This window comes from Podarcis bocagei, assembly GCF_964188305.1.
Source record: "Podarcis bocagei genome assembly, chromosome: 10".
NCBI lineage: Eukaryota > Metazoa > Chordata > Lepidosauria > Squamata > Lacertidae > Podarcis > Podarcis bocagei.
The window spans coordinates 5,580,374-5,594,391 of record NC_138135.1 but is presented as its reverse complement, the minus strand read 5'-3'; the positions used below and the strand labels follow the sequence as shown (position 1 = coordinate 5,594,391).

General features: G+C 46.6%; 1 protein-coding gene across 1 annotated transcript in view; it reads right to left on the bottom strand.

The window, feature by feature from the left end:
• LOC308595662 (uncharacterized protein) overlaps positions 1-8,377 on the bottom strand; it is a 48,590-nt gene extending 40,213 nt beyond the window's left edge. The window contains exon 1 of the mRNA XM_081210229.1: positions 7,658-8,377. The gene's annotated coding sequence lies outside the window, so the exon portion shown is untranslated. The remainder of the gene's footprint in view (positions 1-7,657) is intronic.
• Between the last annotated feature and the right edge of the window lie 5,641 nt (positions 8,378-14,018).

Here is a 14,018-nt window from a genome sequence, read left to right as displayed (position 1 = left end):
CCGCACTCCATGCATTTAAATGGTTTTTCCCCCGTGTGAGTCCGTTGATGTGTTCTAAGGGTTCCATTATCACTAAAGCTCTTTCCGCACTCCATACATTCATATGGTTTCTCCCCCGTGTGAGTCCGTTGATGTATTCTAAGGCTTCCATTGAAACTGAAGCTCTTTCCGCACTCCATACATTTATATGGTTTCTCCCCTGTGTGAGTCCGTTTGTGTTTCCTAAGTTCTCCACTGTTACTGAAGCTCTTTCCACAATGCATACATTTATAAGGTTTCTCCCCTGTGTGAGTCCGTTGATGTTTTCTAAGGTCTCCATTCTGACTGAAGCTCTTTCCACACTCTAAACATTTAAATGGTTTCTCCCCTGCGTGAGTCTCTTGATGTCCTCTAAGGGTTCCATTATCACGAAAGGTCCTTCCACACTTCATACATTTAAATAGTTTCTCCCCTGTGTGAGTCTGTTGATGTCTTCTAAGTTTTCCATTATCACTAAATCTCTTTCCGCACTCCATGCATTTAAATGGTTTTTCCCCTGTGTGAGTCCGTTGATGTCGTCTTAGGTTTTCATTGAAACTAAAGCTCTTTCCACACTCCATACATTCATATGGTTTCTCCCCTGTGTGAGTCCGTTGATGTGTTCTAAGGTTTCCATTATCACGAAAGCTCTTTCCACACTCCATACATTCATATGGTTTCTCCCCTGTGTGAGTCCGTTGATGTCGTCTAAGGATTGCATTTAAACTGAAGCTCTTTCCGCACTCCATGCATTTAAATGTTTTCTCTCCTGTGTGAGTCTCTTGATGTCCTCTAAGGGTTACATTATCACGAAAGGTCTTTCCACACTCCATACATTTACATGGTTTCTCCCCTGTGTGAGTCTGTTGATGTCTTCTAAGGTTTCCAATGAAACGGAAGCTCATTCCACACTCCATACATTTAAAAGGTTTCTCCCCTGTGTGAGTCAGTTGATGCATATTTAGGGTTCCACTCCGACTGAATTCCCTTCCGCACTCCATGCATTTAAATGGTTTCTCCCCTGTATGAGTCTGCTGATGTAAACGTAAGTGTCCACTCTGACTGAAGCTCTTTCCACACTCCATACATTTATGTGGTTTCTCCCCTGTGTGAGTCCGTTGATGAGTGCTAAGTACATCACTCCGACTGAAGCTCTTTCCACAATCCAGACATTTAAATGCTTTTCTCCCTGTGTGAGTCCGTTGATGTATATTGAGGTGTCCACTCTGACTGAAGTTCTTCCCGCAGTCCTTGCATTTGAATCCTTTCTTGCCCATGTGAGTCGACTGATGTGTTCTATCAGTGAAAGTCTTTCCACACTCCATACGTTTCGCCACTTTTGGGGTTTGTTGATGTGAGCTATGTGTGCTCATTCAATGAAGCATGTTCCACATTTCACACATTTCAATGTCTCTATCTAATGAAACCAAAGGTGCCCTTTCCCCTGGAAGTCTGTCTCTCTTCTCCATGACCCTCCTCAGCGTGGGAGGAAAGGAAATCCTGTTTGGGTTTCAAGGAAGAGAACAAAGGAAAAGAGAGCATATCAGATGCAATTAGCACCACCTCATATTTCAACATGTCCCCTGCATCCTACCCAGCTTCCAAATTTTTAGGAAATGAAGATGCAATGATGTCAAATGATAGTAATGCATCAGCAACCTTTCATTATCCTCACTCATCATTAATAAAGCAGCATGATCTTGGAAAACAGCCTTTTCACATCAATTGTTTTCTCACAGGAAATGCAGCTACTCTCTCTCCATGAAAAGGCCCTCTCTCTCTCTGATCCATCGTTCCTTTGGACATTTCCCATCCTCGGCATCATAATCCTCCATCCACCCCTGTTTCCACCTCTAGATCTTCATGAATCACCTGCACAGTCCCAATGGCCTCAGGAAGTCCATGTGGACCATTATATGAGACCCAGGTCTACATCTTTTCCAGGGACTTTGGTCTGGCTCAGTCAGAGAACTAGTGGCAAGGCTTGGTGCTTGGGGTCAGCTGAATGGGTGCTCAGGGAAGCTCCTGTTCTTGGAGATGGACCTTTGTCTACATGCCTTGCATTGCATGGAGAGAGCAGGAGAAGCAGAAAGAAAGCAGCTGGCAAATGGGAAACACCCCCCCCATTGTTCCTTATAATAATGATGTGCTGCCTGATCTCTTCCACCGTCTTCTGACACAGGACTATCCTAATCTGGCACTGACAAAGCTGGATATTCAAGGCAAATGGATAACTGTACTTAGTGGAAACGATATAAATGGAGAAGAGACAGCTGATCCAAAAGGAATAAGGAAAGGATTCTTGGACTTTTAGAAGCAATTATATAAAAATAAGGAAAGGAATAATAAGAAGAAAATAGAAAGATATCTAAAAGAGAAAATGGTGCGGAAGATCCCGACAGACCAAAAAGCGCAACTGAATGCCCCAATAGAAAAAGAAGAAGTAAAAGAAGTGATAAAGGAGTTGAAGAGAGGGAAAGCTCCGGGTCCAGATGGGTTTACATCTAGCTACTATAAAGAAATGAAAGAGGTGCTGGTGACCCCGTTGACTGTTGTTATGAACAACATTTTGAAAGAAAGAGACATTCCAGAAACATGGAAAGAAGCATATATTACATTGATCCCAAAACAAGATTCGGATTTAACCCAAGTTAAGAATTATAGGCCTATTTCATTACTGAATACTGACTATAAGATTTTTGCTGGAATTCTAGCGAAGAAACTGAAAAAGATATTAACAAGATTAATACATAAAGATCAAGGAGGCTTCCTACCAGGCAGACAAATGAGAGATAACATAAGAAATATAATTAATGTTATAGAATATCTGTCTGGTAGGGGAGATAAACAAGCAGTCTTAATGTTTGTGGGTGCAGAAAAGGCCTTTGATAACGTAATTTGGGAGTTTATGTTGAAAAACTTGGAATATATGGAGGTGGGACAAGAGTTCTTCAATGGCATAAAGGCAATCTATACTGAGCAGAGAGCAAAATTGATAGTAAACAATGTGATTACCGAAGATATAAAAATATCTAAAGGAACAAGACAAGGTTGCCCATTATCGCCATTGTTATTCATAACGGTTCTGGAAGTCTTTTTAAATGCAATTAGACATAATAAGCAAATAAAAGGGGTAAGGGTGGGGCTGAATGAGTATAAAGTTAAAGCCTTTGCCGATGATTTGGTAATGACTATGGAAGCACCAACAGAAAGCGTAAAGGAGGTATTGGAAGAGATGGAACAATTTGGAAAGGTGGCAGGATTCAGATTGAATAAGAGAAAGACGAAGATGATTGTAAAAAATATGGAACAAAATATGAGTGAATCATTGCAGCAACAAACTGAGATAGAGGTGGTGAAAAAGGTTAAATATTTGGGAATTTGGTTATCACCTAAGAATATTGATTTGTATCAAAATAATTATATCCCGGTTTGGAAGGGAATAAAAAAGGATCTGGATGTGTGGGCCAGAATGAAATTATCACTTTGGGGAAGAATATCTACGATAAAAATGATGGTGCTACCAAAGATGTTATTTTTATTTCAGACCATACCCATATTAAAGGGTATAGGAATCTTTAAAGAATGGCAAAAAGTGATTTCAAGGTATATCTGGCAGGGAAAGAAGCCTAGAATAAAATTTAAGTTATTGACAGATGCTAAAGAAAGAGGAGGCTTCGCCCTGCCAGATATGAGACTGTACTACGAGGCAACATGTTTATGCTGGGTAAAAGAATGGATAAAGTTAGAAAACAATGAATTATTGGATCTTGAAGGTTTTGATAACAGATTTGGATGGCACGCGTATTTATGGTGTGATAAAAAGAAGGTTCACAAAGGATTTGGAAATCACATCTTCAGGGGTTCTTTAATAGAAGTGTGGGAAAGATATAAAAATATACTGGAACCAAAAGCCCCGCACTGGTTGTCTCCGTTGGAGGCAATGAGTGTTAAGAAAATTAATATGAGGAAAAAATGGGGTACATGTGGTGCATTGGTGATTAACGAAGGAGGGAAATGGAAAGTTAAGCCATATGAACAAGTTAAAGAGTATATATATGATTGGCTGCATTATCGTCAAGTAAATGAAATAATTAAAAAAGATCTGAAGGAAAAAGGTTTTTCAGAAAAGGAATCAAGTTTCCAAAAAGACATAATAAACAATGAGTATAAAACTCTGTCAAAAATGTATAAGATATTGCTGGAATGGCATACTAAGGATGAAGAGGTTAAATCGGTGATGATACAGTGGGCAAAGGATTTTGGGTATAACATTCAATTTGAGGAATGGGAAAAATTGTGGAAAGAGAATATAAAATTTACGGCATGTACGCTATTGAAAGAGAATGTAATGAAAATGTTTTATAGATGGTATATGACTCCTGTAAAACTAGCAAAGATGTATAAGGTTGATAACAAATGTTGGAAATGCAAAGATAAAGAAGGGACGTTCTTCCATCAGTGGTGGGAGTGTAAGAAGGTAAAAAGTTTCTGGGAAATGATATACAATGAGATGAAAAAAATGTTAAGATATACTTTTGTAAAAAAAACCAGAAGCTTTTCTTTTAGGTATTGCAGGAAAGGACATAAGAAGAAAGGACTATAAGCTTTTCCAATATGCTGTAACGGCAGCCAGAATCCTGTTGGCCCAGAAGTGGAACCAAGAGGAGATACCGACGATAGAAGAATGGAGATTAAAATTGATAGACTATGCGGAATTGGACAAATTAACTGGGAAAATCAGATATACTGAAGACCAAAAGCTCATCGAGGACTGGGGAAAATTGGTAGATTATCTGAAAAACATATGTGGTATAAATACAACGTTAGTGGGATTTCAAGAGGCACTGTAAAAAAAACAAATAAGTATTGTTTATTAAAAATAATGGGAGTAAGGAGGAACAATGGCAATATGAAAAAAGGGAATGCGTATTAAAGGTATAATTATGGATGACTGTCAGAGACGCTGAAGGAAGTTCAAAACAGGCATAATTTGTTGTATTCGGGACAAAATGTATAACTGGATGTCAGGGGTTCAGAGACAGAGGCACAGGGGAGGGAGGAGACGGAGAGCGATGGGGAAGAATCCCAGGACAGTGAGGAAGAGGATGACAATGACTTGAGGTCTTCCATGAGTCTCTCAAGTGAATCGGAGGATTCCCAGAAGGGGGCGCCCCTAGTCAGGCCAAGGGGGGTCACAGGGGGGACCTGCCAGGAGCAGGGAAGCAGCAGGGAAACCCCGAGTGGGAGTGGGAGATCGGGGCCGGCTTCCCAGCAGGAACGAAGTGAAGAGAGTGGAGTTCCCAGTGTGACACACGGAGCGGAGCAGGAAGGAGACAGGGGAAGGAGATCGGGGCAGGACGTCCTGCCGGAAGAGGCGGAGAGTAGTACAGGGAGTAGTGTAAGTGTCAAGAGGAAGGTCAGGGGTAGCGAACGCGTGCCAAGTTCAAATGTGGAGGCGCGCGGAAATGGAGAGAGCCCGGAGGAGGAGCCTGGCCCCAAAGCACGAAGGAGGGGGGAACAGGCATCTGAGGAATCCGCTTCAGGAGAGAGCAGGAGGGAAGGAACCCAGGGGGGCAGAAAGACCCTGCGGAAAAGGAAAGACAGGAAGAGGTGGACTGGCACAAGCCTCTTAAGCTGGTGTAGGGGCGGGACCGAATCAGAGGGGACTTAAAACGTCTAGGCTAAGAGACGCGGGGCTGCGCGCCTCGGTTGTGGAACCAATAATGAACTGCAATAAACATCCTTGTATATAAGAAGAACCTGGCGTTGGTCTTTTGTGAGCTGAGACCTGAGGCAGCCCTGACACTGGATGAAAATCAATAAAATTTATTTTTAAAAAAACTGTACTTAGTGGAAACATCATCCTTTAATATGTAGTACAGTTTCATTAACAACCTGAAGTTGTGTTATTTCTTGAGATATGAATTTATTCCTGATCTGAGCGTTTTTTCCTACTCTCCTAACTATATGGTCAGTCTAGGAGATCGTTATGAAGGAGCAAGTTCTGCGACCTAGAGCCCTAAACAGCCTCGGCCCTGTAGACCTGAAGGAGTGTCTCCAGCCCCATCCTTCACTCTGAACACTGAGGTTCTCCTCTGAGGGTTTTCTGCTGGTACCCTCCCTTCAGAGGTCAAGGAAATGAACAACTACCTGACATTTAGAAGACAGTTGAAGGGAGACCTGTATTAGGAGGTTTTTAATGTTTGATGTTTTACTGTCTTTTATGTGTACTTGAAACCCAACCAGATGGGCAGGGTATAAATACTACAATCATTTGTATTATCTTGTGATTTTTTTGAATTTATTTTGAAATTTGTAGTGTAATATCAGGTCATGAAATGTTTTGGGTGGAGAAAATCACAGGGTTGCCGTAAACAATAATCCCACCCACACACTCTCATTCACATACAGTCTGTAAATTTGGGAAGGTCACATAGCTCACCTGTGCTAATACTGGAAGTCTTTGGCTTGCATAGGCACACCCTGTCTGTAGAGCCTCCAGCAACAAGCACTGTCTATCATGAAAATGGGTCCTTTGACTGGGAAGTATCTCAGCTTGTCGGGTCACTCTGACATTGCCTATAAAAAGTAAGAGGAACAGAAATGCCTTTTAGGTGCACCTTCTATATCAATCCTGAGATCAATTAAATAGGTTCTGCACCCCTGTTTCTGATGACAGGTGTACATTATTCTCATCCTCAATAAACCATGCAGTGGAAAAGACACTTGAAGATGGAAGCCTGAGAGAGAGGAAAAGGTTTCTGGCTGCTTCCTGGGTGGGATTGCAGAAACAAAGAGCCGCTTCTGAGAAGGCCTGTCCCCTCCCCTCCTCTCTTCCTCTTTCTTCTCCTCTCCAGGGTGAACAATGGTTGGACTGAGCAAAATCGCTGTGTCTGGACAGGGCAGGAGCTTATGGGGTGGGAAGAGGATGGAGCTTGCAGGAAGGAAGGGGTGGGGGGGGGGGACAGGACCCCCCACTTTCCAGGGATCCCTCTCTGGTTGCCTTGAAGGGGGGTGGTCGATTCTTGGGTGGGAGGGAGAAGCCAAGGCGGCCCCTCCGGAGATTCCTCGTGGGCGCACGATGGAGACGTCTCCCTACAGACTGGTCTCCTCCCCCCAACCCCGCCAATGCTGCGCTTCCTTACCCCGGGGATGCTCCCCTCCCTCCTCCCCCCGGCTCCCCCCACCCTTGGCCCCCTCCCTCTCTCCCGGAGTCTCCCCTGCACCCAGAGGCCCCCTTGGCGCGGCTCACCCCTCGCCATGCGCGACCCATCTCTCCACCCGGAGGGGCCCCGCAAGACGAGATGGGGAGGCACAGGGGGGTCTCTATCTAGGCGTCTTTCGTGCCCGTTAACCCTTTCATGGTCTGCCTCTCTCCGCGCGGAGCGCACAGGGCCCCAGGGATGCCTGCGCGGGGGAAACGGGGCCGGGGAGTCCTCGTGGGACCCCGTGGGTGGGCGCCCCATGTCCTCCCCTGCCGAGGAAAGCCCCCTTCGCAGCGCACGTTCAGGGATCCAGGCCCTGCCGGGGGGGGGGGCACGGAAGGCGCTTTGGGGAGATGGCGCGGAGTCCCTCTCTGGCTCCTTCTCTCCCCTCCCCTCCCATCTCCCCCCCGCCCCCGCCGCGACCCCTTTACCTCTTTGTCCTCGATCCCGATTCTCATTTCCTTTCCTGCAACATCGATGTTTTGTTTGGGGGGGGGGGTCCCCTGCCGCCCCTCCTCCCCTTTCCGAAAGGGCGCGCCCCTAGAGCTATGGCGCTGAGCGGCAATCCGGCGTCGAAGCTCCACTTCCGGGAGAAGCAGCAGTTTGGGAGGAGGCTCACCCCCCCCCCTTATTCCCGGAACAGAAGCCGGATTGGAGGAGGAGGAGGAGGAGGATCCTGATACTTCCAAAGAAGAAGCACAGGACAGCCTTGCAGCTGGGGGGATCTGTAAATACTATTATGGTTCTTATTGGAAGAGGGTAGTTAAAAGGTGTGGGAAGCTGGGGTTGTTGACAGGGGTGGGTGGCGGGTCCATGTTTCTGAAAGCCAAAGACTCCTACTTTGGGACAAATCTGTGATGCATCAAAGAAAATGTATTGGGAAATGTATTGTGGGAAATGGGGAGAGGTCTTAAAAATCCATGCAACCATCTTCTCAGGGTTCCTACTCTTGGTGTGTTTGAACCTTGTTGCAACAAATAAAGATCAGGTCAACTGACCGCCCTTTGCTTCTTTAACTTGGCTGGAGGCTCCTTCTTTTGCTGACCGGAGGGACACCCGGGGAGTGGCACCCTGAGGAGCTGGGCAGCGGAGTAAATCCGCACCCCGGGATATTTTCCTTCTCAACTCTTTCCCACCTGAGCCTCACCCCCTTACCTAAGAGCCAGACACAACACAATGTGACAGGATTGTGACTCCTGCCCTCAGCAAACAAAATAGGACCCCCTCCCCCCCCCCCGAGCAAAGCAACCCCGGGATGCTGAGGTCCCCCAATCCTTTAAATGGAAAGGGGAGGGGCTCGGGACACCTTCAGGGAGCAGGCGGGGAGGGGGCTGCCCAGGCTCCAGAAGCTCCTTCTCGCTGGTTCCTCCCCATCGCCCTCCTGCTGCCTGCCTCCCCTCTGCTTCTACTGGTCCTTTGCAAGTGCAGGGAAGCCCTAGTCCCCCGGCCCCCCTCAAATTCCTAATAAGAGCCCCACATTGCACGGGGCAGGCTCACCTGCAGCGAAACAAAACACAGCTGCCCTGGCAGAGTGGAGCCAGGCTGGGGGGCACCGTGGGGACCCCAGAAATGTGTCCCTAGAAGAAATGCGCCTCCCCCCTTCTCTGGGGCTCAAGTGCTGCCGGTGGGCTTCCCAGAAGAGGCCCCTGGGAGGACAGGGGCCCCTTGGGCCTGATCCTGCAGGGCTCACCTGACGTTCTGGTGCAAGTGAACCCTCCTTTGTCCTTCAGGGAGAACAGGGTTTCCCAAATTTGGGTCTCCAGCTGTTTTTGGACTACAGCTCCCATCACCCCTAGCTAGCAGGACCAGTGGTCAGGGATGATGGGAATTGTAGTCAAGCCCTCCAGGTGGCTCTGGCAAGTGAGCCCAGCTGCATGTGACAAGGGTGAGGGGGGAATTCCTTCCTGGTGTTACGGAAATTACAGGGGAGGGGGTTACCATCTGACATTAACCCCTGGGACGAGGAACCCCAAACCCCTCTCCCCTCAGTCGCAAAAGCACGACTCACACATCTTATGAATACAGGAAAACACGGTCTCTGCATATTATGGATGGGATTTACGGACTTTGTGTTTTATGAATGAGATTTATGAATAACTGAAGCTCACCAATCAAGAGCGCTTTGTTTTGACAGCTAGCCAATGGGGGAATCCGTAGACGGCTGAATCTGCCTCCAAACCAGCCTTTCAGCTCAGCCTTTGCACGATTTTCTGAGCACCTTCCTGCTGCTCAAACTATGGGTATATTAAAGCCATTTTGGTTTTGATTGCCTAAAGTTACAAAGATTGTGTCTGAATGTATCCTTTCAACTTGACAGCTCAGGGAATGATACCTAAATTTGTTAATTCATATAGAATCCATACTTTAACCGATTCTTCCCATTCCAACGCCATTTTCACTCTTAAGAAAAAGTAAATTTAGGCTTCACCCTCCTCCATGACCCTGGAAGCGGATAGCCACGTAGGCAGTGAGAAGAGGGCCTCCTGCCAAAATCCCCTGAGCGTGAGAGCACGTACACTTCGCCCCACCCAGCGAGTGACCAAGGGGCGACAACAGACTTCCACAGAGGCAGTTGACCAAGCCAGGTGTCGCAGGAAACCCCCCCTCCCCCAATCATTTAGTTTGTACAAACTTGACACACACACAGACACTCACACACTACATACGCTATGCTTCTGTTATAAATTCATAGAAAATCAACCATACATCGGATCTGCACCATTGCACTTCTTCTTACTCCATGAAGGAAGGACTACAAAATGGGGAAGGTCTGATACAGGGCAGCCATAATGCCTTCAGCATACCAGCACATCCACAGGAGCCCTGCCCAGTTGGCATGGCAACCTTGATGGTCCCAGACAGAAGACCATCAAGGACACAACGGACTTGCATATGAGAGTGGATTCAACATGGATTGGAACAAAGGACAATGATCAGATCTCCCCTCTGGGGACAGGAAACTGTCAGCTCCCCTTTGTCTTCTGGAAGAGACTCATGGGGAGGGGGAAAGAGGAACCAGCAAGGTGTCAAGATACTCAGGTTACTTCCACAACCCCTCCCTCAACCCCTCCTGTTTGTGATGTGTCAATGATGTAGTCATGATGTAGTTGTAATGTAGTTCCCGGGGTGTAGCTTGGGGGTTTAGTAGCTAATAAAAGTTGGGGTCTTCTTTTGTTCGGGACTTCCATTTTGCTTCACATTGTGGTGGGTGGGAGTCCTGTCGCGACAGTTTCCAATAAAGGCCAAGCCTACAGGCTGCTGTTTTGCTCCAAATTGTCCTGGTTGGCGTCTTTTTTGTCCAAGGGAGCCCTCGGATTCCTCCGTTAACACAGGTGTTCTGAAAGCCCAGCTCAGGAGAAGCCCTGAGGGCAAGGATGTAATTTGATTATGAATTGATTTTAGAATGTATTTCAATTAATTGATTGTAATTTTATGTAAACTGTGTTACTTTTACTGTTGTTAGCCGCTCTGAGCCCGGCTTTGGCTGGAGAGGGTGGGATATAAATATATTTTATTTTTATTATTATTATTATTATTATTATTATTATTATTATTATTAATATTATTATTACAGTGGCACCTCGGGTTACAGACGCTTCAGGTTACAGACTCTGCTAACCCAGAAATAGTACCTCGGGGTAAGAACTATGCTTCAGGATGAGAACAGAAATCGTGCGGCGGTGGCACAGCAGCAGCGGGAGGCCCCATTAGCTAAAGTGGTACCTCAGGTTAAGAACAGTTTCAGGTTAAGAACAGACCTGAGGAATGAATTAAGTACTTAACCCGAGGTACTACTGTATTGTGTCGATAGTTTTCTTGATCTTTAGGTGATGGTTACTGGAGAGGTGTCCAGAGATGTATCTGATAGAGGGACCAACTGTTGCACTTGTGTAACCCTTTGATACATACTAGTGAAGATGCTACTCGAAAAGTATTCTGGGTGAAGGGGGGGAGGTTTTAAAAGTCGATATAAATTGTCCAGGGTTGCTCAAACAAAGAGAGATGCAAGGAGCTCCAAAGGACCTCTCCAAATGGGGTGAATGGGCAGAAAATACAGCATCATAAAGTGATGCAAAAAACCCTGCACCCATTAATATAATGTATAGGCTCATGGGTATGAACTGGATTTCTCTGTGTGCTCTAGGAGACCAGGGGAGAGGGGAGCTGGTCGCAGCAGGAGGGGGAGTCTCCCTGGATGCTTCAGCTGATGGCCTCCTCTGATGGTCTCCTGGCCCCCTCCTCTCCTCCCTCTGAGCATGAACCGCTCTCTGTCCCAGCCTCTTCCTGCTCACCAAACCCTGTTTCCTCCTCAGCTTGCAACACCTCCCCTCCCATTCTGCTCCATTTTCTTCCTCTATCTGCTGATCGCCATCCCACCACCAGTCCCCAGGATCTGAGCCTTCTTCCCTTGTGGGTCCCCCAGACTGGTGTCTCCCCCGCCCCCTGAACACAGCCAGTCCAAAAGCAGCAGCAACAGTTAAATCAGTAGGATAGTAATATGCGCTGTGGTCCTCTGGTAGCAGCATGATTGACTAATAACTTCTGGGACTATGGAAAAATTGTTCAGTTTCGGTTTCAGTTTCTGTTAATTGGTTCTCGTGAGAAACTTGCAGATTCTAGCTTCACCAATTAACTCAAGCTGATGTCAATTTACTCTTGGCAGAAAGCCCAGGTCTGCTTGACCTAGAAACTACTCACTCTGATTGGTTAACGAGCAGCACTCAACTCTGTTATCTAGGGATTGCTAGCACAGTTTGATTAGAGGTGTGTTAGGAGTAAAGTGCTGTGTATGGTTATGAGAGAGAGAAAGAGAGGGTTTATTTTGCTTTTATTTGTATGCAGAAACTCTGCTGGTTTTATTTTTTCTTTTTAATAAATCCTGTAAATAGTTATTCTGAGTCTAGCTGACTAGTCATTACTGCCGCAACTAGCTTCCTCGCTGTGCAGGAAAACTCTGCTACGTTTGGGCTAAAGCCAGTAGGGCTATGCCTGACACTCCAAAGTTCCATGAGGTTATGGGCATTGTGCTGCCAGCCTGAGTTGCGGTGGTGTCAGCATCAACGGCGTTGGTTCCAGTAGTTCCAGAGGTTGTTGTTCCTGGCTGGTTCCTGACCGTGGTGAGCTGGTGACGCAGCGGACACAAGGACAACAGCTGCAGCGTGTGAGTGCTGGGTGCTGTGGTTCCTGTTTTCTCTCTCGGTGGTCGTGAGTAGCTGGTTCCGGGTTCCAGGGACATCGCTCTCAAGATGGCCTCACAACCAGTTCAGATGGCTTTTGAGCGTCTGAATGACTCCAATTACTTGCTGTGGTCGGAACGCATGCAGGCAGTGCTGCAGAGGGATCGTCTCTGGCAAGTGGTGAGTAAGTTTCCTACGAAGCCTGATGATGAAGACCTCGATAACGACCAAAGAGCAAGGGCCACAATTGTCTTGGGGCTGGAAGATTCCCAGTTGCCGTATGTGAGGGGAATCAAGACAGCTAGAGGTGTGTGGCAAGCACTTAAAGAACTCCATGTGCGTGAGACAGTGGTTTCCAAGCTGTTCATTCGCAAGGCATTGTACAAGGCAATGTTACAGCCTGGGGTTACAATGCAGGAACACCTACACAGTTTACAGTTAAAGTTTTCTGCGCTACAGGAAAGAGACTGTGCATTAGACCAGCAGGAGAAGGTGGCTATTATTTTGAGTTCTCTCCCGGAAAGCTGGGATAATTTAGTTTTGTCTCTAGAAGGCATGCAGGAGCGTGATTTATCAGTCAGTTACGTTACTGGGCGTTTGATTGAAGAATGGCAGAAGAGGCAAGAAAGGTCGGTGGCTGCAGAGGCTTCTACAGGTGGGCGATTTGGAAGGAGTTCTCATGCCGTGCCAGAGGTGAAGCGAGAGCAGCGTACCGGTGAGGAGTCAGCGTTTGCTGTTAGGCGTTGTTTCCGATGTGGGTCTTCAGCGCATCTAAAACGACAATGTCCGGAGTTGGTCAAGTCTCAGTTGCCGGTGCAGGAGCAGAGACGAGATCAGCAGCAGCAGCGGAAAAAGAACTTCTTCAAACGAAAACAGTCGGCTCAGCTGGTGACCGGCGAGGTCAAGATTGCTGATGAGAAACAAGCTGTCTGGGTGGTCGATTCGGGAGCGTCTCGCCACATCGTGAATTCAGATGAATTGTTTGTTTCCAAGAACTCAGCACAGCGCAGCCAGGTGGCTCTAGCAGACGGAAGTACTTCTGAAGTAATTTCGGGGGGTGCAGTTTTTGTTCCTTGTCTTCGTGAATGCCTGCAAAATGTACTTTGTGTGCCGTCATTAAGGAGCAATTTGATGTCTGTAGATTGTTTGCTAAAAGCTGGGTTTAAAGTGTATTTTGAAGGAGACAGTTGCATTATTAAGAAGGCTGGTGAGATTTTAGGCACTGCTAAGTCAGAGGGAGGCTTGTTTTGGCTTAAAGCAGGATCTCAAGTTGCAGCAGTAGTCAGTAAATCTCAGCCTGCAGTGAATAACAAAGCTATACATGACAACTGTGTGCACTTATTGCATAGGAAAATGGGGCATGCTTGCTGGAAAAGTGTACTAAAAATGTCTGAATTGGCTGATGGGGGTAATTTAAAGAATTGTAACAAGTACCTTGATTGTAATGTCTGTAAAAAGGTTAAAACCCACAGAGTCTCTTACCCCAGAAGTGACAGAGTTAGTGAGTCACCGCTACAGCTGGTTCACATGGACGTAATTGGTCCATTTGCTGTAAGCAGGGGTGGATCGCGCTTTTCACTAACAATTGTGGATGACGCCACGCGTTATTCTTGGG